This window comes from Schistocerca piceifrons, chromosome 1 (genome assembly GCF_021461385.2).
Source record: "Schistocerca piceifrons isolate TAMUIC-IGC-003096 chromosome 1, iqSchPice1.1, whole genome shotgun sequence".
In the NCBI taxonomy this organism is placed as follows: Eukaryota; Metazoa; Arthropoda; class Insecta; order Orthoptera; family Acrididae; genus Schistocerca; species Schistocerca piceifrons.
Genome location: NC_060138.1, coordinates 543,741,931 through 543,768,111, shown reverse-complemented (window position 1 = coordinate 543,768,111; position 26,181 = coordinate 543,741,931). Strand labels below are relative to the sequence as shown.

General features: G+C 43.5%; 1 pseudogene; it reads left to right on the top strand.

The window, feature by feature from the left end:
• The first annotated feature begins 1,955 nt into the window (after window positions 1-1,955).
• LOC124722250 lies at window positions 1,956-2,073 on the top strand (annotated as a pseudogene).
• The last annotated feature ends 24,108 nt before the right edge of the window (window positions 2,074-26,181 follow it).

Below are 26,181 nucleotides of genomic sequence, written 5' to 3'. Positions count from 1 at the left end.
TATTATGTAAAACTTTATTATCCACCGTGCTACTCCAATAACTACAGACTTTTTCGGTGGAACAATGTAATCTTTATGAGCCATCGATAGCTGGTGAAACGAGATATGTTATGTGTTTTAGAACAACATATGTGAAGACATTATATGTTTTTTGTACCGAGGATGCCCTTTTTCATAAGCTACTGACTTTACTTTTCCTCAGTTCGCCGGCTGCTGTGGCTGAGCGGTTCTAGGCGCTTCAGTCCGGAACCACGCGGCTGCTAGGGTCGCAGGTTCGAATCCTGCCTCGGGCATGGATGTGTGTGATGTCCTTAGGTTAGTTAGGTTTACTTAGTTTAACGTTTAGGGGACTGATGACCTCAGATGTTAAGTCCCATAGTGCTTAGATCCATTTGAACCATTTTCCTCAGTTCCTCACTTAATAAACTTAATAAACCACCGTCTCAGAATTCTCTCACAATTTAGTCTGCACGTCATGTTAGTGAGGTGAAACAGTGTAAACTCCGCTGTGTTTTGGCAAAAGAAGCAAATTTTGACATGGCAACCAGAGAAACGTGTAGGATTTACTCAAAATTCGCCACTCATGAGCTTCTCTCAAAGTTACGACAGGTTGACAAGCCAGGTGAAAATAATTGTTGCATTTTCGGCGGAATTCTTTTTAGATACTAACCAAAGCAGAGGTGACAGTAGGTCTTTTGGAAAGGTCACCATGCAAGTGTGGGAGTGTAGGGGCCCACTTAATATTTACAAAAAATATGAGCGTGGGCTTCAGTTTAGAAGAGGACTTTGCCTTCCAGCGCTTGGCATCTTCCCTGCAGCGCTCTGAGCGACCCTCCACCAATGCTGCTCTCACCAAGCTTAACCAGTCGACTGCACATTTAACGGCCACGGCATTTTGAGCGCTCTATAACTGAAACTTCGTATTTCGTTCAGCATGTCTCTTTCGTTTCTGAAGGAGGCAGCATTTTCCAAGACTGAACTCATTTCCTATGCCTACTGTAAATTACAATTTTCCGTGGCTCTGGATCTTGATCTTTAAAAGCCACAACGTTTCTTATTTGAGTCAAAATAATTAAGCTACAGCACTTCACAGTTACATTTAATTTGAAATGCCGTTTTTAGAGGTTGTTACTATCAGCAAGGAGTGCTGTCGATAAATTTTCTGTTTAAGATTATGGGTGTAAACTCCTGTCTGATTTAGGTATTGCCTCTGCATATCATCATTACAAATATTTAAAGATATCGGAAACAAACTACAACTTTGACGTAAACCTAGAGTTTTAGCTGACCTTCCTTGCAAAATACTGTAGTCACCGGCTCTATACAGTGCCGCCAGGTCCACAGATTCGAGGTGGTAGTGGCAAGTTCCTATGGGACCAAACTGCTGAGGTCATCGGTCCCTAGACTTACACACTATTTAATCTAACTTAAACTAACTTACGCTAAGGACAACACACACACCCATGCCCAAGGAAGGACTCGAACCTCCACGGGGGGAGCCGCGCGAACCGTGCAAGGCGCTTCGGGCCGCGCGGCTATCCCGCCCGTCCACAGGTTCGAGGAAAGCAACGGTAAACTACTCCCACTATAAGATGTCTGACTGTGTAGTAATGCCCCTCCTGACAGTACTGAGAGAGATGGCGCACTGCATTCGCACTCAGAAGTAAGGCAGTTCCAATCACTGTCCGAGCATCCATATTTAGATTATCAGCAGTTTCCCTATAATGAGTAAGACGAATGATGGGATGCTTGCTTTCAAATGAACGCGGCCGATTTCCTTTCTCTTTCATTCCCAATCCGAACTTGTGGTCTGTCCATAAAGGTTTCGTCGTGGGCAAGACGTTGAACACTTATATTACTTACTTCCCTCTTCTGCCATTGACTAGTTATATGCTGAGGAGAAAAAAGGCCTAATATCGTGTCCCTCTTCTTGCCTCCCGTACTGCAGCAGCTCGGCCAACGACCTTGCCCAAGTGGTAACACCAGTTCCCGTCAGATCACCGAAGTTAAGCGCTATCGGGCTGGGCTAGCACTTGGATGGGTGACCATCCGGTCTGCCGAGCGTTGTTGGTAAGCAGGGTGCACTCAGCCCTTGTGAGCGAAACTGAGGAGCTGCTTGATAGAGAAGTAGCGGCTCCGGTCTCGTAAACTGACATACGGCTGGGAGAGCGGTGTGATGACCACATGCCCCTCCATATCCGCACCTAGTGACGCCTCTGGGCTGAGGATGACACGGCGCCCGATCGTTGCCGTTGGGCCTTTCAAGGTCAGTTTAGTTTTTAGTTTTAGTGCAGCAGCTCGAAGTGCAAGGACTCAACAAGTCGTTGGAAGTCCCCTGCAGAAATATCGACAAGGGAACCTCCCCATCGCACCCCCCTCAGTTACAAGTTGGAACAGTGGATAGGCCTTGAAAAACTGAACACAGATCAATCGAGAAAACAGGAAGACGTTGTGTGGAACTATGAAAAAATAAGCAAAATATACAAACTAAGTAGTCCATGCGCAAGATAGGCAACGTCAAGGATAATGTAAGCATAGGAGCGCCGTGGTCTCGTGGTTAGCGTGAGCAGCTGCGGAACGAGAGGTCATTGATTCATGCCACAGGAGGTTGCTGTCAGAGCCACTGCATTGTCTCTAATAATTACTATGTGTCGGCACATTGACTGTTCGTATCCCTCACATTTACCACTTCCCATCCAGAGCAAAAGAGACCTAAATTCTCGGTCTGAAGCTTCTGATTACACGCTCCGTAGCGCCGTACAGATTTTCTCATTGCCTATGACACGAAGACCTGATTGGGAATATTAGACCTTTTGCAACGAGGAGCGAAAAGAGACCGGTCCCACTGATTCCCATGGGGAGACGTGACGGAAGGGGAATTTAAGCCAGTGGGCTGTTCTTTCCCGTTTTCTTGAAGAGATTTACGAGAAATGTTTAGATTTTAACATCCCGTCAGCACCAAAGTCATTAGGGAAATTCTAAACCTGGACTGATGTTTGGTTCTTACTTGCTGTTTTGGTCTTCAGCTCAAAGACTGGTTTATGCAGCTCTCAACATCTCTCTCCAATTTTATTCAGTGACTCTTCATTAGTTCACCTATCTAATCTTCATCTTTCTTCTGTAGCAGCACAACTCAATATCTTCTATTCTCTTCTGGTCTGAATTGTTTATCATCTACGTTTCACTTCTCTACAAGGCTATATTCCTTCAGACAAGACATCCTAACAAATTTATATTCGATGTCAAGAAATTTCTGTTACGCTTTTCTTCCCATTGCCAGTCTACAGTTTATATCGTCTTTACTTCGGCCATCATCAGTTATTTTACTGCCCAGATAGTAAAATCTATTAGTTTTAGCGTATCGTTTCCGAACCTAATTCCTTTACCACCACCTGATTGAATTCAGCAGCACTCCATTATCCTTGTTTTGCTTTTGTTAACGTTTATCTTCTCATCTCTTTTCGAAACACTATCCGTTCCGTTCAACTGTTCTTCGAAGTCTTCAGCTATTTCTGAAAGAAAAACAAAGTCATCAGCAAACGTTGATGGTGTTGAGACAGCAACTACCCACAAATTTATTTTAAGTTCCTTTATTCAAAAGGTACCGTCACCGGTTTCGAATCATTACAGTTCATCGTCAGACGCCTTTCATGCTTTTAGTAGAACATGTGGTACATTTTTATTGAATAGTTGTGCTAAAATATAAACAACACATAATTATAAGCACGTCACATAGATGGTTGCCTTACAGATTTGCGTTGGGATGTGACACACGTGAAATGCCGGTTTGGAGTACTTGGTTTCATAGGTTTCATCCAGCAAACGGCGTTCGTAGTTTTCGCCACATTCCCATCATTGCAGACATAAACTTCAGATTTGTCACTGAATACATTTCCACCACATTCCTATTGTTGCACACGTAAATTTGTATCACTGAGCACTTCATATTAGTCACAGAACAGACTTCTAACATGCATCGCATGTTTTGATAGACACAAAATGTTTACAAACATATGAGTGTCAAAGATGCTTTGATACATCGTAACATTATGAAGATACCCCATGTCTGGGAAAAGATCACATATTCACTTATGTAACTGAAACGCCTTTTATACCACTACAGAGAGACATTGATTTTGTGAATATCAGAGCGAATACTGCTACACTAATTACAAACATGTTCCATTTCAAAGATTTTTTAATTATTTGCTACTTGATCTGCAAATAGATGTAGGAATACTATTTGTTATTGGAGGGTGGAAAATAATTTTTGGAAATTTTTCAGAAAAGGGGTGTTAGCCAACTCAGTTTGTACATTAAAGATATAGTCTGCGGTGCTGTTTGTGTGTGTGTGTGTGTGTGTGTGTATTTCTATTTCTTCCAATATATTCATAGTGGTTCCCTTTTCTGTTAGATGTAAAGGTGATGATCCATGGGCTCTCTGTGTTAAAAAGAAGTCTACAGAGACCAGTGACTGTATACTGGCCTCTGTTTCCATTGTACAAGAGGTGGGATTCTTCCTAAATGTCGTTCACGGGCGTAAAGATGGCGTTTGGTACGCTGAAATTAGTAGCAAAAATAAAAGAAAACTGGAAATTTAGACGGCTGAAGGTGGTGTGATTTGAAATTTTAACTTTCCCATGTTATAAGTTAAGGAAGTTTGACTACTTAGATATGTGTTGTTTACTTATGAATGTATATACAAATAACAGGAATGTGTATGAACATATTGAAATAATTAGAAAGAATATATTGCTTGAAAATATACTGTTTTTTTAGTTACACGATATTTATGATAAAATGAACCTTGTTTAAATTAAAAAGGTAATACATTTTCTATTATTTTGGTATAAGATTGTATTCTTCCTGATGAGCACGTAGGAGCACACTATAAGGTTTGCGAATAATATTATTCACAATTATACAGTTTTTTCAGCATACCTCAAAGCTACTGCTGAGTGACATGACCCCCTTTTGATCTCAACACTTCAATTATTGACACATAACGGGAAATTTTGGACGTTGGCCCAGTCTAAACGAAGTTTCTAACACCTAAACGGTGAGGCATTCTTTTGGGATTTATTTGATTAGACAGTGCCAGCGATAAAATTCGGTCTGTTAGAGACTTAGTTTGACGGTAACATGGTCCCGATCAGTGAACATTCAAAATTTTGTTCTGGAAGGGTCAAGTAACCGCTAGTCTTCTCACAGAAGTTTATATGTTGAAAGTATACGACTTATTGAATACATGAAGTGCGGGACGGTGTGAAATGCCTTCCGGAAGTCAGAGAACACGGCATGAACGTGGGCACCATTGTCTACGGCGCTGTGGATGTCATGGAGGAACAGAGAGAACTGAGTTCCGCAGAATGTCTATTTGCAGAATCCATGTGGATTTTTACAGAGGAGATCTTTATTCACCAAAAACGCTATAATTCTTGAGCATAGAATATGATCCATAATTCTATGTACCACAGACTGACCTCAGTGATACACGTCTATAATTGCGTGCATCTGGCCTACGGCCCTTCTGAGGAAAGATAATGACCTGTACTATCTCCCAGTCGCTATGTACCCTTCGTTGCTCAAGCGATCTTCTATAAATTACTGCTAGAAGGGGAGCAAGTTCTTTCGTATGATCCTTGTACACTGAAGAGCCAAAGAAACTGGTACATCTGCCTCATATCGTGTAGGGCACCCGCGAGCACGCAGAAGTGCCGCAACACGATGTGACGTGGACTCGACCAATGTCTCTAGATGTTCTGGAGATAATTGACACCATGAATCCTGTAGCGCTGTCCACAAATCCGTAAGAGTACGAGGGGGCGGAGATCTCTTCTGAACAACACGTTGCGAGGCATCTCAGATACGCTCAATAATGTTCATATCTGGGTAATTTGGTGGCAAGCGGAAGTATTTAAACTCAGGAGAGTGTTCCTGGAGCCACTCTGTAGTAAGCTCGACGTGTGGGGTGTCGCATTGTCCCGCTGAAATTGCCCAGGTCCGTCGGAATGCACAATGGACATGAATGGATGCAGGTAATCAGACAGAATGCTTCCTACATGTCACCTGTCAGAGTCGTATCTAGACGTTTCAGGAGTCCCAGTCACTCCAATTGCACACGCCCCACACCATTACAGAGCCTCTACCAGCTTGAGCAGTCCCCTGCTGACATGCAGCGTTCATGGATTCATCAGGTTGCCTCCAAACCCGCACACGTCCTTCAGCTCGATGTAAATTGAAACGAGACTCGTCCAACCATGCTACCTGTTTCCAGTTGTCAACAGTCCAATGTCGGTTGACGGGCCCAGGCGAGGCGTAAGGCTTTGTGTCGTGCAGTCGTCAAGGTTACACGTGTGGGCCTTCGGCTCCGAAAGCCCATATCGATGATGTTTCTTTGAATGGTTCGCACGCTGACACTTGTTGATGGTCCAGCGCAGAAATCTGCAGCAGTTTGCGGAAGGGTGTTGGTCCCGTTCTTGCGTGATCTTTTTCCGGCTGCAGCGATGTCGGAGATTTGATGTTTTACCGGATTCCTGATTTTCATGGTACAGTCGATAAGCTCCCATTTTTTCCACTAAGCGGCAGTGCGGGAAAAATCCCCACTTCATTGGTACCACGGAGATGCTGTGTCCCATCGCTCGTACGCCGACTGTAGCACCACGTTCAAACTCACTTAAATATTTATAAGCTGCCATTGTAGCAGCAGTACCCGATCTAACAACTGCGCCAGACACTTGTTGTCTTATGTAGGCGTTGCCGATCGCACCGTAGTATTCTGCCTCTTTACATATCTCTGTATTTGAAACGCATGTCTATACAACTTTGTTTTGCGCTTCAGTGTAGAATCTTATAGGTATCTTATCTGGTCCTGACTCCTTTCCACTACTAAGCGATTGTAGTTGTTTTTCTATCCGCAATCAGTTATCTCAATATCTTCCATTTCGACGCTCGTACGACGATTGAAAGGAGGGACCGTGTTACGATCTTCGGCGGAGAAACAATTTCGGAAGACAGAATTCAGTATTTCGACCTTCTCTCAGTTATCTTCGGTTTCGGGCCAGTGCGGTCACTGAGAGAATTAACAGATGATTTGGACCCACTTTCAGATTTTACATACGACCAAAACATCTTACGGCCTTTACTCAAATCTGTTGATAAAGTTTTACTTTCAAAGTCATTAAAAGCTCTCATTGCTCTCCTTACACTCATTTTTGGTTCGTTCAGCTTTTGTTTGTCAGCTAGGTTTTTACTTCTCTTGAGTCTGAGATGTTCTCTTTGTTTACGTAGCAGCTTCCCAACATGGCTATTATACCATGATGGATCTTTCCCATCCCTTAAGGCCTTACTCGCCATATTGTTGTCTAGGGCATATTGTACGATGCCTCTGAAGTTTTTCCATTTTTTTCCTCCACATGTTCGTCCTTATTACCGAACATCTTATGCTGATTGCTCGGATATTCTGCAATTTGTATCCTGTCACTCTTGCTAAGCAAAAATATTTTCCTACCTTTCTTAACATTCTTTGTAAGACCCGTTGTCATAGATGTTATCACGGCCTTACGATCAATGGTACTTTCCTTTGTGTTAACTGTCCGATGACTTCAGTTCTGTTTGTTGCCAGGAGATCTAAGACGTTACTTTCACGAGTTGGTTCTCTTAACTATCTGCATAAAGTAATTTTCGGAGAAAATATCCAAAACAATAGCGCACGAATCCCTGCCTCTGGCACCAGTTTTGATAGCGTGACACTCCCAATCTGTACCTGGCAAGCTGAAGTCGTCCCCTATTACAACGACATGACCAAGAAAATTATTAACAATATTCTGAAAATTCGTCTGAAGCGCGCTACCTCTAGAGCACATGACCCAGGTGGTCTATAAAAGTATCCGATTATCATCTCTGACTGAGCTTCGATATTTAGCTTCATCAAGATTATTTTACAATCGGAATCCGTGATCACCTCGCTAGATTTTATCGAATTCTTTACTACAGTAGACATGCCGCCACCATCTGCTCCAAATATGAAGACCGTTATCAACCCTGGATACGATGTACAAATAGACAACTTAACCTGCACTCCGCGTACCATTATACTTCATTTCACCAAATAAGCCAGCCGCCGAAAGGAGCCGAAGATGCCCTCAAAAGTCAAGCAGCTGGCTTCATTCGTACCGACATGTGCCACTAGATGCAGCCGTTTGCATCCAGTGGGCTCGATAGCCGCCGACAAGGCCTCCTCCACATCAAGGACGGCAAACATACCGAGCGCCCGCTGGCATTCTTTCCCGCTTGCCTGCTATTCCCCTGAGGGGATCCATCACCCGCCTAACATTGGAGCTCCCAATGACAAGAATACCCACCCTCTGCACTTGTCGGGACTGCACAGGAAAATCGCTGCTGGCCAAACAGGAGAGGTATCCCGTGCTGGCTCAGAGTTATCATCAATACTGGGTATCACCTCATACCTGTTGCTAAGGTGTAGGAAGCGAGCAGCGTGACCTGCTCCATCTTTGGCCTTCCCTCCAGTGACATGCAAAACATAACGAGGAAAACAAAGAAACACTAAAAACAGCTCTGCAGATTTCTCAGTATACCCTGAGAGGACAAGCTCTTAAATAGAAATAAAGTTCTCTACTGAAGTGGATGTATCTTCTAGAACCTCTGTTAAACCAAAAGCTTCTGCACGAGCTAAGAATGCAAACTGGAATGCACTGGTCTAAACTGCATTCTGTGTACCAGCACGAGATTTAAAATTAGGAGCATAACATGGAGATTCTGGCGGCAGGAAAATTACACTAGGAAGTCGCCTAACAAAAAGATATGCACCAAGACTCACGCTAAAACAAAACCGTAGAGTAATTTCCTAACCACTAGTCTACACAGCACAGAACACAGGTAGAGTTTACTCATTTGCAGAAGTGCATGAAAAAAAAACTCTGGAAATAACCTAAATTACTTTAATAAAATACTCTCGGCTTTCGAACCGCTTCAGGTGGTTAATTCCGACAAGCTTTCAGCAGAGATCTCCTCTGCCATTGTCAAGTGGTAGACTGTCGTCCTCAAGCTACGTCAAATGGTTAACTGCACACGAGCTTTCGGCAGAGATCTCCTCTACCATTGTCAAGTGGTTGACTGTCGTCTTCAAGCCGCGTCAAGTGGTTAACTGCCCACGAGCTTTCGTCAGAGATCACCTCTGCCATTGTCAAGTGGTAGACTGTGGTCTTCAAGCCACGTCAAGTGCTTAACTGCCCACGAGCTTTTGTCAGAGATCTCCTCTGCCTTTGTCAAGCGGTTGACTGTCGTCTTCAAGCTGCATCAAGTGGTTTAGTGCCCACGAGCTTTCGTCAGAGATCACCTCTGCCATTGTCAAGTGGTAGACTGTGGTCTTCAAGCCACGTCAAGTGCTTAACTGCCCACGAGCTTTTGTCAGAGATCTCCTCTGCCTTTGTCAAGCGGATGACTGTCGTCTTCAAGCTGCATCAAGTGGTTTAGTGCCCACGAGCTTTCGTCAGAGATCACCTCTGCCATTGTCAAGTGGTAGACTGTGGTCTTCAAGCCACGTCAAGTGCTTAACTGCCCACGAGCTTTTGTCAGAGATCTCCTCTGCCTTTGTCAAGCGGTTGACTGTCGTCTCCAAGCTGCATCAGGTGGTTTAGTGCCCATGAGCTTTCGGCAGAGATCTCCTCTGCCAATTCTAAGGTGTAGACTGTCGTCTTTAAGCCACGTCAAGTGTTTTACTGCCCACGAGCTTTCGGCAGAGATCTCCTCTGCCATTGTGAAGTGATTGATTGTCGCCTTCGAGCTGCGTCAAGTGGTTAACTGCCCACGAGCTTCTGGCACAGATCTCCTCTACCATTGTCTAGTGGTTGACTGTCGTCTTCCAACTGTGTCAAGCTATTTACTGCCCACGAGCTTGCGGCAGAGATCTAATCTGCCATTGTTAAGTGGTTGACTGTCGTCTTCAAGCCACGTCATGTGTTTAACTAACCACGAGCTTTTGGCAGAGATCTCCTCTGCCATTGTCAAGTGGTAGAGTATCGTCTTCCAACTGCGTCAAGTGGTTAACTGCCCACGAGCTTTTGGCAGAGATCTCCTCTGCCATTGTCAAGTGGTAGACTTTTGTCTTCAAGCCGCATGAAGTGGTTTACTGCCCACAAGCATTCGGCAGAGATCTCCTCTGCCATTGTCAAATGGTTGACTGTCGTCTTCAAGCTACGTCAAATGGTTAAGTGCCCACGAGCTTTTGGCAGAGATCTCCTCTGTTATTGTCAAGTGGTTGACTGTCGTCTTCAAGCTGCGTCAAGTGGTTAACTGCCCACGAGCTTTCGTCAGAGATCTCCTCTGCCATTGTCAAGTGGTTGACTGTCGTCTTCAAGTTGCGTCTAGTGGTTAATTGCCCACGAGCGTTTGGCAGAGATCTACTCTGCCATTGTCAAGTGGTTGTCTGTCGTCTTCAAGCCGCGTCAAGTGGTTAACAGCCCACGAGCTTTCGTCAGAGATCTCCACTGCCATTGTCAAGTGGTAGACTTCTGTCTTCAAGCCGCATGAAGTGGTTTACTGCCCACAAGCTTTCGGCAGAGATATCCTCTCCAATTGTCAAATGTTTGACTGTCGTCTTCAAGCCGCGTCAGGTGGTTAACTGGCCACGAGCTTTTGGCAGAGATCTCCTCTGTCATTGTCAAGTGGTAGACTGTTGTCTTCAAGCAGTGTCAAGTGGTTAACTGCCCACACGCTTTCGTCAGAGATGTCCTCTGCCACTGTCAAGTGGTAGACTGTGGTCTTCAAGCCGCGTCAAGTGGTTTAGTGCCCACGAGCTTTCGGCAGAGATCTCCTCTGCCAATTCTAAGGTGTAGACTGTCGTCTTTAAGCCACTTCAAGTGTTTTACTGCCCACTAGCTTTCGGCAGAGTTCTCCTCTGCCATTGTGAAGTGATTGATTGTCGCCTTCGAGCTGCGTCAAGTGGTTAACTGCCCACGAGCTTTTGGCAGAGATCTCCTCTGCCATTATCAAGTAGTCGATTGTCGTCAGAATGCCACTGGCATACATGTCAATGGTTTGGTTGTGTGACTGCCGCGCGCGTTCATTTCCGCGATCTCGGGATCCTAGGACATACTCATCTGCAATCCACCGTCTTTATTGAGGGTGTTGTCCGACAATTTGTTCTCTATTGCTTCATGTATTACACTATCTCGGAAGTCGTTGGTCCGTTTAATAATAGAATTATCGTCGAATGCAATTCGGTGTCCGTTTTCCAGTGGATGCTCCGCTACAGCTGATTTTGCGGTATAGCACAGGCGAAGTATTTGTCATGTTCTGTGCGATGCTGTTCAATTGTACGGACAGACTGACTGAGATAAAACCGCCCTCACTTACACGGTATTTTATTTATTCCCTGTGCTCTGAGGCCTACATCGTCTTTCTTAGGCTTCATTAGCTGCCGGATCTTTGCTGGGGGCCTGAAGACTGCAATGATTTTATATTTATTCATGTTTATTGAGGAGTTGCCTAATCTTCCCTGTTACTGAGCCACAAAACGGTAAAAACGCAGTCTTCTTCGCGTCTTCTTCGGAGGTCTTCTGCTTTCGCGCCTTAGCCGAACGGATTTGGAAATTTGTCTGTTGTTGTAACCTTCTTTCTTGAAAATTTTACGTAAGTCGCTCAGTTTCCTAGGCAGGTTTCCAGCGTGTCAAGCGGATTCAGCTGCATGTACCAAGGTCCTCAGAACAGATCGTTTCTTTGCTAGGTAGTGGTCGCTGCCAGCTTGCAGACACCGATCCTAGTGGGTGGGCTTGCGGTAAACGTTGTGACGGATACACCCAATGGGTTTATGGCGAATAAGAACGTCCAGGAACGGGAAGGAACTATCCTTTCTACTTCTATCGTGGACGTTGTTGATGTGTTCCAGGAACTCTTTGAGGTTATCATATCCATTAGGCCATATGACGAAGGTATCGTCGACGTAGAGATAAAAACAACTAGGCTCTGCAGGAGCTGTGTCCAAGGCGATGTCCTCAAAATGCTCCATAAACGGGTTCGCTACAACTGGAGTTAATGGGCTCCCCATCGCGACGCCGTCCGTCTGGTTGAAATGTTCTCCACCATGTGAAAAATACGATGACGTCAGGTATGTTTAAATAAATCCACGATGGTGTCGCCAAAGAGGTATATCAGCAAAAGGGATACGTCGTTGTGAAGGAGCGAAGTTTAGTCCCTTCTTAAGTCCTGAGATGGCACCCGAGTCGAAGTTTCTTGCTGTTGTGCCAATCACGGTGCGTTCCGCTCTTGAACAGCGTCGCATAGAACATGGAAGGTGTCTCCGCCTACGCTTTCCCGAAAAATCAGCTGTCGCGGAGCGTGCACTGGAAAACGGACACCGAATTGCATTCGACGATACTTCTATTATTAAATGGACCAACGGCTTCTGGGATAGCGTAATACATGAAGCAATAGAGATCATAATATCGGACAACACCATAAATAAAGTCGGTGGATTGCAGCTGACTACGGCGTGCGTTCCCGTGATTGGGGAATTGAAGAGGGCGCGGCGGTCACGCCACTAAAAACAGTGCCATATATATGGCGCGAGACTGAGTAGCAGTGACGTCACTGACGGCGGCTCGGCTATATAACTAAGGCAGCGATTTTCAGTCGACAGTCATCCACTTGAAAATGGCAGAGGAGATCTCTCTCGAAAGTTCGTGCGCGGATAAGCACTTGACGCGGCTTGAATTAATGTTTGTCAGCCATCTGCTGCTTCTGCTGCTACTGCTGCTACCGCTACACTCGCGTCCCCTCCGCTCGGCGTCTGTCTTAATTTTTTAGACTAGTCTAGATTGAGTCGTAGGTTCAAAACGGATACAGTGGAAATCGGTTTCAGCAAAACAATGAGGAACTTTACAAAACAGACCAGCGATGCATTAACTCTAACAGAGACACGCGTTGGCGCCACTGTTAGGTGTGGAGGGAAAATAACAGTGGCGCCAATTGCAAATTCGCGGCACAGAAGCAAATTAAAAGTAGATCATAGCGATCTGTATACATTGTAGTTGTTCGTTTATTGTTATTTTTGGATCCAGTACGGTAAAGTTATTTACACATTTACAACGGTTCTACAACGTGTTTACAGGGTATACAGAAGAGCTCTACACATGAAATGGGTTTTGAGATCCAGAACACGGTTTCCCTGACCAAATGGTTCAATAAGAAAAACATGTCCATACACTTCTCTATCCACTCGCTAACTGCTAGTCCGTCCGACCACACACTCTCTTGCCAACTTACAAACAGGCTACTGACAACCGCACCGCTTCAGCACCCCTAGTCACTCGATTTTTCTGTCTATTTAAGGTCTTCCACGTCTAATAACGTAGTTGGAAACAAGCAGCAGGTTCTTCCATCAGGTTTTAGGTATGTTCACCAGATGCATTGTTTCGCCACAGAACAGTTCGGCGGATGGAAGGAGATGAGGTAAAATTGCTTCCGTTGTTTGGAGAAAACACTTAACACCAGTCTTACAACATTATAAGAATATATTTAACTTCTAGCAGATAGCACCCCCAGAGGCTCTGAAGATCTCAAACGGTATTACGTGCCCACGTCAGTTGACTACTGTAAGTTCTGAGCTCGTAGGCAACTTGAGCGTGATTGCACCCACACGCCACACACTGTGGGAATTCTTCCCTATTAGTCTTCTTCTTTCTTATTTTTCTTACCCTTAATTCCACCAAGTAAAGCGTCCGCTTTTTCAGGATTTGGCAAATTCTATGTTATTAATTATTGTGGGTGGATACTGTTCCTGATGCCACAGTCGTCAAGGTTACCTAAGACAGGGAAGTCGTGTGCCTCGTCTGGCTGTGAATAGTGCAAATTTATTCTGTGGGTTATCGTGTTTTATCTGTTTGTATATCGTATTCTATCAGACGGAATTTGGGAACCAGCCCAGCAATTCCTTAAGCTAGCATAGGAAACCGCCTAATAACCGCCCTCAGTCTGGCCGGTGTACCAGCCCACGATCAGTAAGACGCGACGCGGATGCGGTCTGTGTATCACCTGTCCCCCTTTCTCGTAAGGTATCGCATTGAGCGTCTCGCTATACGAGAAAGTCAGAATTCTTCCTTATTAGAAGAATAGCATAATTTTAGTTCATTAATAAGAACTTTGTCAACATTTAGGAATATCATAGAATGCGAGAAATTTTCAAGTATATTATAATTTTGATGAGAAATACTCTCTGCACTTTTTATGGCGCAAGCAGTGTGAGTTCGTAGGAAATCAAGTACATGTTGTTCGTTGTCTTACCACGGGGAGCAGTCCTGGAGCACAGTCATGATACCATTAAAGCGACGTATTTGTCGTAACTTTTTGCTTAAGTATCTGCATAGATTAAAGAATCATGAAATAACACGATAGCTGAATTGTTACTGAATATTCGAGCATCCCTTACACAATACAGATCTGAACCAGTGAGCCGTGATTTTTTTCTCTTTTTACGTAAATGATTCACAGTTAGCAGTTGCCAGATAACATTGTAGTCGGGATCGAATTTCACTCTACACACCTGTAGGCTGAATATGTTGTGCAGTGGATAAAAAACCCACAAAATTAGCATTTTATAACAATTTTTGGGTTAAAAACGTAAAACACGGCATTTAAGGATTTTTATTTAATTTTGTAAAATACTGCTATACAATTTATGTTTTAATGAACTGATAATATTTAAAAAGTGATAAGAATTGAACTCGTTAAATATTCAATATACAGGATGTCCCAGCTATCTTGTCCACCCAAAATATCTCTGGAACAATAACAGCTATTGGAAAACGACTTTCACCGGTATCAATGTAGGGCTGGGGCCCATGAATGTACACATTTGGAAACATTCTAAAACGAAAGCATATGTGTTTTTTAACACAAACTTATGTTTTTTTAAATGGACCTCCTATATTTTTTCTTCAGCAATCCATAGCATGACAAAGCACATACACAATGGCGTTGATTACATCGCAATATTCCCATTACATCCCGAGATATTAAGACGCGAAGTTGACGCTTGAAACACCCGACATGCGCTGCTAGCGCACGTCCTGAGGTTCAGGCGTGAACCCCATGCTGCCCGTAATCGCGATGTGATTGACATGCGTTATCACACTTCCATACTTATCAAGAGGTCCGAAACGAATAATACGGTCTGCTGCCATCCTGCATTAACGTCGTACATTCCAGCAGGTATTTATCCCATAGGCTACGGGTGATGTGGTTCTGTAACATATCTGTGTACCGCAACGTTAGTCACAAAGTTAACTTCGCTTATCGTTAATCCGTTACTAAAAAGGTAATGCCGTTCAACGTTAAAACTTTACTTTATTGTAGATCTAGCGCAAGCGACAGTTAATCATTCACTCGTAATAGTAAAATTCATGTTGATGGTTTTAGTGAAACGAGCAAGTGGACTAAAAGTTTTACCGTTGTTTAGGTAAAAATGTTTTGATTTGCGAAGTTCAGGTAGGACATAGAAGATGAATGTAAACATGTTTAACCAATTAGTTTTATTATCACATAATTATCAATGTTACCCTATTGCGGAAGTCATTTCCATGACGATCCTGGTGTAAATGAACATGGTAAGGATGAAATTTATGACGTTTAAGAATACGCTGTGCACTTGATTTCGACACACCAACTTCACGTTCAATTTGACGTGTGCTGATTTGAGGATTCACAGCTATGATAGCGAGCACAGCAACTTCAGCACGTTCATCTGTGCGTGTTCTAGGACGATGTCGAGGTCTTGGATTTAAGCTTTCCGTTTCACGTAGACGAGATGTGAGACGACCAAACATCCGGCGCGAAGGCGATGGCTTGTCAGGGAATCGTCTTCTGTACAGTCGTTCTGCCTGAACAGCATTTCGTCCACCTACAACAGGGTACAGTACAGGTATGTAGAGTAGGGTAGATAACAGACATATTAACTTAATAATCATAATGTTCGCTAACAGTACTATCAACAAACAAGCAATCTCATAACGTATTTCCCGTCAACGTGCATTCTCCATAGATCAGCAGCATTTCTACCATATCTTCATGTGTGTGCATTATACTGTACAGCATAAGTTCCACAACACAACGTTTATTCACAATGTGTACTACCTCCATGCCGTCACTAGATTACTCTGACGCACGACTACACTGGCAAGCGGTGTACTGCACGCCAAAGCAACAATAAATGGGATGCTCGGAGGGTTGTGGAGTACAGGAGTTTGCATGGGCCGCAAATCATAAACAAGGCGAAGTGGTAACTGTGGCAGTAGTGGGAACTACGTTGGACACTTGACTAGATAGAGCCAGGCCCTGCGCGACAGGCACAATGGATCATATAACGCATTAGATAAACCTTATTTTGGGTGTGCAGGATAAATAAGACAACCTGACGGGTGTACACCGATCGGTACTGGTTCATATTGTGTACGTAGATACGTAAAACGTGCAAGAGGGAAACCATGATGTGCTTATGAGAGTTGATGGCAGCAGACCGTATTATTCGTTTCGGACCTCTTGATAAGTATGGAAGTGTGATAACGCATGTCAATCACATCGCGATTACGGGCAGCATGGGGTTCACGCCTGAGCCTCAGGACGTGCGCTAGCAGCGCATGTCGGGTGTTTCAAGCGTCAACTTCGCGTCTTAATATCTCGGGATGTAATGGGAATATTGCGATGTAATCAACGCCATTGTGTATGTGCTTTGTCATGCTATGGACTGCTGAAGGAAAAATATAGGAGGTCCATTTAAAAAAACATAAGTTTGTGTTAAAAAACACATATGCTTTCGTTTTAGAATGTTTCCAAATATGTACATTCATGGGCCCCAGCCCTACATTGATACTGGTGAAAGTCGTTTTCCAATAGCTGTTATTGTTCCAGAGATATTTTGGGTGGACAAGATAGCTGGGACACCCTGTATATTTATACAGATACATTTTTAAGCAAAAGCGCAAAAAGCTGAGATTGGTGTACATGTCTATTGGGCAAATGCCGGCTAACAAAAGTAATGATAACCAAGCAAATTTTACATCTACTGCATCCAGATACAATACTTTCCCGCAGTATATCGTTTATCAATAAATGATTTCCCCAGCGCAAAGAGCTGAACAACCCGCATCTAGTATCTGGAAGTAAAGATACAAAAAGAATTAAAGTGTCATGAACTGAATGAAATGAAAGCCGGAAGAAATCGGCTTTTGAGAAATAGAACTTTTTGCTGATGTTGGTAACTGCAAAGCCTCCTCCGCCACACACACACACACACACACGCACACACACACACACACACACACACACACACACACACACACACCGCGCGCGGAAAGAGAGAGAGGGAGGGAGAGAGAGAGAGAGAGAGAGAGAGAGAGGCGCCTCTCAAAGTCCAAGGCTGAAAGAAAATTCCTCTCACGCCCAGAATACATTCAGCTGTTTTCTATTTTGTTTTACTAGATCATAAACAGTGACACAGTGCAAGTTTAAAGTGCAATTCCACCATCAAGAGAATATGGAATAAGTTTAACCACAACGATATAACATTCAAAAGATGTTTAGACAGAAAATAAGAAAAGATTGCGTTTGCTCAAAGCGGAACGCACCACAAACAAACCTGAAGTGCCACTCGTTTGACTGCTCGTCGCTGGTAATACACAGGGTGACAATTATTGAACTATATGAAATAAAATCGTCATAACGACTGAACGGTTTGCGTCAATAAGCAAAATTGGCGCATTTAGGGGACTGAGAATCCGCAGTTTGTGATCGAGAAGTCTCTTCACCCTCAAGAAGTGACTGTGTGGTATGCAATGTCCAGTCACAGAATAATCGGTGCGATATTGCTTGATGACACAGTAACTACCGAAAGCTGCGTGAAGGTTTTGGAAGATGATTTCATCCTCATTATCCAAAGTGACCCTGATTTGGACAAGATGTGGTTCATGCAAAGCGGAGCTCCACCACATCGAAACAGGAGAGTGTTTGATGTCCTGGAGAAGCATTTTGGGGACTACATTCTGGCTCTGGGGTACCCAGAGTCCACTGGCACGGACGTCGATTACCCGCCATATTCTCCGGATCTGAATACACATGCGACTCCTTTTTGTGCGGCTATATTAAAGACGAGGTGTGCAGAAATAACCCCAAAACCATTGCTGAGCTGAAAACACCCATTCGGGAGATCGTCAACAGCATCGATGTTCCCTCATTTCAACGGGTCATGTAGAATTTCGCTATTCGTCTGCCTCACATCATCGCGCATGATGGCAGGCATAACGGACATGTTATAACCTAAATCCAAATATCTGTAGTGACGTTTACATGTTGAATAAAGTGTGTGCACGCCGTAGTTTGTAACTAATTTATGTTTTGGGGTTTTAGAGGTGAACGGTGACTTAATTCGTATCAACTGCCCACAGAAATATTTGGCCGAGTAACACAAGTAAATTGCTTGCATCTGCTGTTTTCACGAGCGCTCCCGCAATATTACTAAAAAAAAAAAAAATGCGGGACAATTTGTGGTGAGGGTCCGTAGTTGCAGCAGAGATGGCCTGCGCCTAAGATGCTGCCCTGGTAATAATCTGTTGGGTTGTAATGACAGGTTGTACCTAAGTCAGGTAACGAGCCATGTTAAATGATCAGAATTCAGTGGCCTGACCTGTAATTGGCTTCTGCTGTGGGTGTAGCCCGTAATACTGTCGGCTAGATTCCGCTGCGAGGAGGATACCCGGATTGTGGGCTGATACAAGCGGGTTAATAGCGAGCTTTGCGCATGCAGTCGACGTGCGCATCCCCAGGGCCAAGTCTCCGCGACTGACGGCTCGCAAAGGCCGCCGTCGTGTTGTCACAAGCTCAACACCGCGTATGTCAACATGAGCTACGAGAGCGGCGACACACTTTCACTCGCGAAGTTTGGCCAACGGAGGACAACTGACGCCCGCGCTCCTGTACGTGTGCGTATGTGTGTGTTGGCTAACACACCGCTAACTGGTGTTAAGTGCTCAGTACGTGACTTCTGAAGGTAGCGCCGCGCGGCTTCTTCATGACCGTGGATTTTACCGTTTCGGGAATTCGAGGAACTTCCGGGGTTGCCCGTGCATCAATACAGAGTGAGTGCCGCAGAACTCGCATCCGTGAGGAGTGGGGTTCAAATCCCCGACTACTTATCCAGATTTATCTTTATCGTAGTTTCCCTAAATCGATAGAGGCAAATACAGGGATGGTTCTCTTGAAAAGGACAAGAACGATTTAGTTCCCCACGATTTTCCATTCAAAGCTATTGCCCGTCTCTAATGATCTCATCGTGGAAGGGATGTTAATCTTGTGAAGGATATATTTCACCATGGCTGTTAACATTTGATTTTGTACGATTGGCCAACTTCGGCTGAAGTACTATTAGTAAAAAAAAAAAAAAATGGTTCAAATTGCTCTGAGCACTATGGGACTTAACATCTGAGGTCATCAGTCCCCTAGAACTTAGAACTACTTAAACCTAACTAACCTAAGGACATCACACACATCCATGCCCGAGGCAGGATTCGAACCTGCGACCGTAGCAGTCGCGCGGTTCCGGACTACAGCGCCTAGAACCGCATGGCCAACGCGGCCGGCTACTATTAGTAAGTGGCAAATCGTGCGAACAAGCGCGTTTCTACCATATTGTGTCCATTCATGCGCCATCTTGTGAAAAGTGACACAGTCCATATACGGAAATCAGGGACCACACCCGTGCTGACCAGTGTAGCACGCCAACGGTCTTTAAACCGTCGAGGAGATTCGAGCTGGGTCTGGTTTACCTCTGCGACTCACAACCCAGCACTCTGCGCCTTACGCTGTACTAGCAGCTCGTAATAAATGCAAGAAGTAAAACGAGAACAGAAAGAAATTTAAACCTTCGAAGTGTATAGTTCGAAACTGCTTTCAACTTTTTATCTGTCCGCAACCGAGTAAAACAGAACGATTCCGTATCACTTTTTGTAACGTGGCTGAAGTAATAAGCTCACAGTGCTCATCTGAATCCACAGTTACATGACTGCTGTGCATTTCACACTTTGGTGCCTGGCAGGGGTTCTCAAACCACCTTCAGGCTATTTCCCTACTGGTCCACAACGGGAGGGAGTGAAAGTTGAATCCTTAAATCTTTCTCTTATTTTATTATGATGATCATTTTCCCCTATGTAGATTGGCGATTGGCGATTTTCACATTCAGAGGAGAAATTTCGTGAAAAACCTCGCCGCAACGGAAAACGCCTTTGTTTTAATGATTGCCATCCCAACTCGATTGTCATATCCGTGGCTCTATACTAATTCGTAATAATACAAATGAGCTGCCCTTCTTTGAGTTTCTTCGATGTCTTCCATCACTCCTCTCTGATGAGGATCCTATACAGCATAGCAATATTCTGACAGAGGACGAACGAGAGCACAGCAGTCTCCTTGGTAGACCTGTTGTACCTTCCAAATGTTCTGCCAGTAAAACGTAGTCTTTGGTTAGCCTTCCCAACAACATTATCTATCCCATCGTTCGAACCTAAGTTGTTCCTAATAGTAATTCCTACGTATTTAGTCGCGTTGACAGCCTTTGGATTTGGTGAGTTATCATATAATCCAAATTTAACTGATTTCTTTTTGTGCTCATGTGGATGACCTCACACTTGTCCTTATTGAGAGACATATGTTATTTTTCGCACCATTTAGATACAATGTCTAAGCCATTTAGCGATTGGTTTTGTTCTACTGATGACTTTACTTGCCGTAAATGGCAGCATCAGCAGCAAACAATCTAAGAGGGCTGCTCAGTTTATCTCCTAAGTCGTTTATGTAGATTAGGAACAGCAGGGAGCCTATAACACTTCCTTGGGGAACGCCGGACTTCAGTTCTATTTTACCCGATGATTTTCCGTCGATTACTACTTACTAAAACCTTTCTGAGAGGAAAGCACGGACCCAGTCACACAATTGAAGCGATACTCCATAGATACGCAATATGACTAGAAGCCTCTTCTGAGAAACGGTGTCAAAAGCCTTCTGCAAATCTGGAAATATGGAATCAATTTGAGATCACCTGTCAATCGCGCTCATTACTTCATGAGAATAAAGAGCTAGCTGAGTTTCGCAAGAACGATATTTTACGAATCTAAGCTGACTGCGTGTCAGTAGACCGTTACCTTTGAGGTAATTCATTAAGTTCGAGCGTAAAATATGTTCCAAAATCCTATTGCAAATCGACTTTAATGATACGGGTCTGTAATTCAGCGGGTTACTCCTATTTCCTTTCTTGAGCATTGGTGTGATCTGTGCAACTTTCCAGTCTTTTTTGTACAGATTGCTAAATATGGGTCTACTGCATCAGCATACTCTGAAAGTAGCCGTATCGGTATGCTATCTGGACCGGAAGAATGGCCTTTATTAAGTGCTTTAAGTTGCCCCGCTACATGTGGGGTATCTACCTCTAAGTTACTCATGTTGGCAGTTGTTCCCGATTCTTATTCTGGAATATTTACTTCGTCTTCTTTGGTGAAAGAGTTTTTGAGAACTGCGCTGTATAACTCTGCTTTATTGGCGCTGTCATCGGTAATTTTTCTATTGCTATCACGCAGTGAAGCTATTGAGTCTGTCTTGCCGTTGGTATACTTTACATAAGACCAGAGTCAGTTCTGATTTTCTGTCAGATTCGGAGACAAGAGTTTCGTTGTGGAAGCTATTAAAAGCATCTTGAATTTAAGTCCGTGCTGAGTTTAGAGTTGCAGTGAAATATCGCCAGTCTCGGAGATTTTCTGTTCTTTTAAATTTGGCATGCTTTTATCGTTGTTTATGCAACAGTGCTCTCACCAGTATTGTGTACCGTAGAGGATCTGCATAATCTGTTATTAATTTATTTGATATAAATCTCTCAGTTGCCTTAGACACTGTCGCTATGGTCTTCAGTCCAGAGACTGATTTAATGCAACTCTCCATGCTACTCTATCCTGTTCAAGCCTCTTCGTCTCCGAATAACTACTGCAACCTACTCCTTCTGAATCTGTTTAGTGTATTCATCTCTTGGTCTCCCTCTACGATTTTTACCCTCCACGCTTCCCTCCAACACTAATTTGGTGATTCCTTGATGCCTCAGAACATGTCCTACCAACCGATCCCGTTTTCTAGTCAAGTTGTAGCACAAATTCCTCTTCTCCCCAATTCTTTTCAGTACCTCCTCATTAGTTACGTGATCTAACCATTTAATCTTAAGCATTCATCTGTAGCACCACATTTCGAAAGATTCTTTCCTCTTCTTGTCTAAACTAATTATCTTCCATATTTTACTTCCATACATAGCTACACTCCATACAAATAGTTTCAGTAATGACTTCCTGACACTTAAATCTATACTCGATGTTAACGAATTTCTCTTCTTCAGAAACGCTTTCCTTGCCATAGCCAATCTACATTGTATGTCCTCTCTATTTCGACCGTCATCAGTTATTTTGTTCCTCAAATAGCAAAACTCATTAACTAGTGTCTCATTTCCTAATGTAATTCCCTCAGCATCATTATTTCAACTACATTCCATTATCCTCGTTTTGCTTTTGTTGATGTTGATCTTATATCCTCCTTCCATTCCGTTCAGCTGCTCTTCCATGTCCTTTGCTTTCTCTGACAAAATTACAATGTTGTCGGCAAACCTCATAGTTCTTATTTCTTCTCCATGCATCTTAACTCCTAGTCCAAATTTTTATTTTGTTTCCTTTACTGCTTGCTCTAAATACAGATTGAATAACATCAGGGATAGGCTACAGCCCTGTCTCACTCGCTTCTCAGCCACTGCCACTTCCCCTCGACTCTTATAACTGCCGTCTGGTTTCTGTACAAATTGTAAATAGCCTTTCGCTCCCTGTGTTTTACAACTGCTACCTTCATAATTTGAGAGTATTCCAGTTAACACTGTCCAAAGCTTTTTCTAAGTCTACAAATGACAGAAATGTAGGTTTGCCTTTCCTTAACCCATCTTCTAAGACAAGTCGTAGGGTCAGTGTGCCTCGCGCGTTTTGACGTTTTAGGCACTATTTTTTCGAATTTAAGGCCTATCTCGCCTACGCTTACATGGTTAGTTTGAAAGGAGTGGAGATTTTCTTTTAGGAAAGTGTTAAGCGAATTTTTATCTGCTTTTTTAAATGACATATTTTGCATTTATTTTTGGTAGATTTGTATGTTGCTGTGGTTAGTCTCGCTACAACGATCTTGTGGTCATTAATCCCTGTATCCGTCATGATGAATTTAGGATTATTTGCTGCTAAGAAGTCAATTATGTATTCGCAACCATCTACACTTCGAGTGGGCTCCTGAACCGTATCATTACATGTGCATTAGCTTGGCAGTAACCACGGGAAAGAATACAAGGGGAAACGAGCACAATCGTCCGGCAGTCTACAGGAATGGCTCCAGAGTGTATGCGGGTTTGTGCGGCAACCACATATGATAAAAGTTCTAAAGTTGAAGTGTCCATTTACTTTAATTTAAGAATATTATTATTTTTTGTTTCAGTTCATCGACTTTCTGGAAATGTTATTTCTTCTGAGAACTGGAGAGGTGGAGAGGGTATGCATGGACACGAAACGGAAGCTATACATATAACCGACTTGAAATCAGGAGCGGCCAGTGTGTAGCTGGCACAAAGCTAAATGCGGACACTTCTTATGTCGAATGCACAAGGTAAATGTAATCTACGAAAGAACCTATGGAGCTGCAGGCGATAAACTGCATCAGTAGTCGTTTAGTTGAAACAGAAAGAATAAAATTAAAAAAAAAACATTTTAACCTACCCACCTGTCCTCGCCATATTCTTTGTAATTTTCAACGGCTTGTTAAACAAGTAGATTGGTCTTGTTATGATCGCCAGCCCAGCGACTGACTTGATGTATCTCCCACACAAGTCCACTAGACTGTCCTGTGGAACGCATCCTCAGCTCTGCGTAACTACAGCAACCTACTACCATTTGAACCCGTTTACTGTAGTCCGGTCTTGGCGTCCCTCTACAGTTTTTAGCCCCGCACTCCCCCTCCTAGAACGGATCTCTTCGTATAGTCAAGTTGTGCCATAAATTTCTTTTCTCCTAATTCAACTGAGTACCTTTTCATCATATGATCTACCCATGTTATCTTCAGCATTCTTCTGTAGCACCACAATTCAAAAACTTCTATTCTCTTCTTGCCTGCAATGTTTTTCGGCCGCGTTTCATTTCCGTAGAAGGCTACACTGCAGACAAATACCTTCGGAAAAGACTTACTGACACTTAAATTTATACGGTATTGCAGTGCCTGTGTTATTCTGATTACGATTCAAAGCTCCTTTGGACTTGCATGAATGTCCAAAGGAACAGGACCTGCGGCGACTACAGCCGTTATGAAACATTAAATGAATTCGCAATTGCGAATAACGACAACCATCAGCCGTAGAATGAAATGACGACAGTGAAAATATGTGCCGTACCGGTACTCGAATTCGGAATTCCCGCACTGAAAGTTATCTGCCGATACCGGCCAAGCAACTCTCAAGTACAACGTCTGACCTCTACGGGGACATACATAATGGATGTACGAGTACAGGTCGTAGACGCATGATTGACGACATATTGATGTGTGGGTGTGGCTATGAGTCGTGCGCGGATAGCCAGATGGTTGAGCGAGCGCTCGCGCTAAGCGGGGATTCTGGGTTCGAGTTCCGGTCCGGCACACATTTCCATTGTCGTCATTCCATTCTACAGCTGATGGTTGTCATTATTCGCAATTGTGAATTCATTTAACGTATTTAAATTTATATTACATGTTAACAAAGTCCTCTTTTTTTCAGAAATGCTTTTGCCAATCTGCATTTCATATCCTCTCTATATCGGCCATCATCTCTTTTGTTGCCCAAACAGCAAAAATATTCTAGTGCTTTCAGTGTCTCATTCCCTAATCGAATTTCCGCGGCATCAGCTGATTTAATTCCGCTGATATTCATCGTACAACAACTCACGCCATTCAACTGAACTTACAAGTCCTTCGCAGCCTCTGATGTGATTACAACGTCATCGGCAAACGTCAGAGTGTTTTTCTTCTCCCAAAAGTTTAATTCCTTTCCAAATGCATTAGAACATCGATATTCTTTGTTGTTCTTAAAATTAAAGCATATGTGCCAGTGATATTTGTACAAATAATTCATGTGCCGTTAAATCATGACACGAAAATTTATTTTACTTCAAATTTATAATTCAAGTTAGTATCACTTCTAGATTGTATAGAAGAAACTCTAATACCGTCGACAGCATTTCGCAGATTTTTCATGGATATTTTTTGAATATTTTGGTATAAGGAATCCTGGGTCTCAGGTGTCTCGTTATAGAGTCAAGTGCATTTCGTTGGATTTCTTATTGCAATTTCTCTTTCCATCCGTAGAGAACTGAAAATATCTAATCTATAGGTTTCACAGATTCCTCGATCCCTCACACAAAGCTACTTCTGGAGACTTGATAAGTCGGCTTTCAAGGGGTAGTATGTATCTGTCTTCAAAGGTCTGGTCCGCAGCTCGTGGTCTAGCGCATAGGCTCTCTGGCTGTAGATCGCGGAGTCCTGTATTCGATTCCTGGTTTCTGCCCTGGAGATTTTCTTCGCTCGGGGACTGGGTCTCGTCTACATCATTTCAGCTCATCTTCATAGACGAGCAAGTTGCTGAAGTGGCATGAGAAGGAAAGACGTGAACCTAGCGGCCGAACAATGCCCGACGGGCTCTCCCAGCCAATAATGCCGTTTAATTTTTCAGACGTTTGCCAGATCAGTAAACGCTCTATCAAGGGTCAAACAAACTTGAGATCTTTCGTGCTGCTCTTCTTTGCGTTTGTACAATATCTCCAGTTAGTCCTATTTCATACGGGTCGCACACACTTGCGTAATATTTTAGTTTCGTCGCATAGGTGTTTCGTAAGGAATCTCGACTGCAGACATTGTATTTCTCTAGTATTCTACTAATGAACCGAAGTCTGCCACTAGCTATACCTGAGGCTGAGCCTATGAGATCGTTCCACTTCATAACCCTACAAACTATTACACTCAGACCGATTCCAATTCTGATTCATTGATGTTGTTGACATACACTACTATGTTGTTTCTGCTTGTAAAGTTTACTGT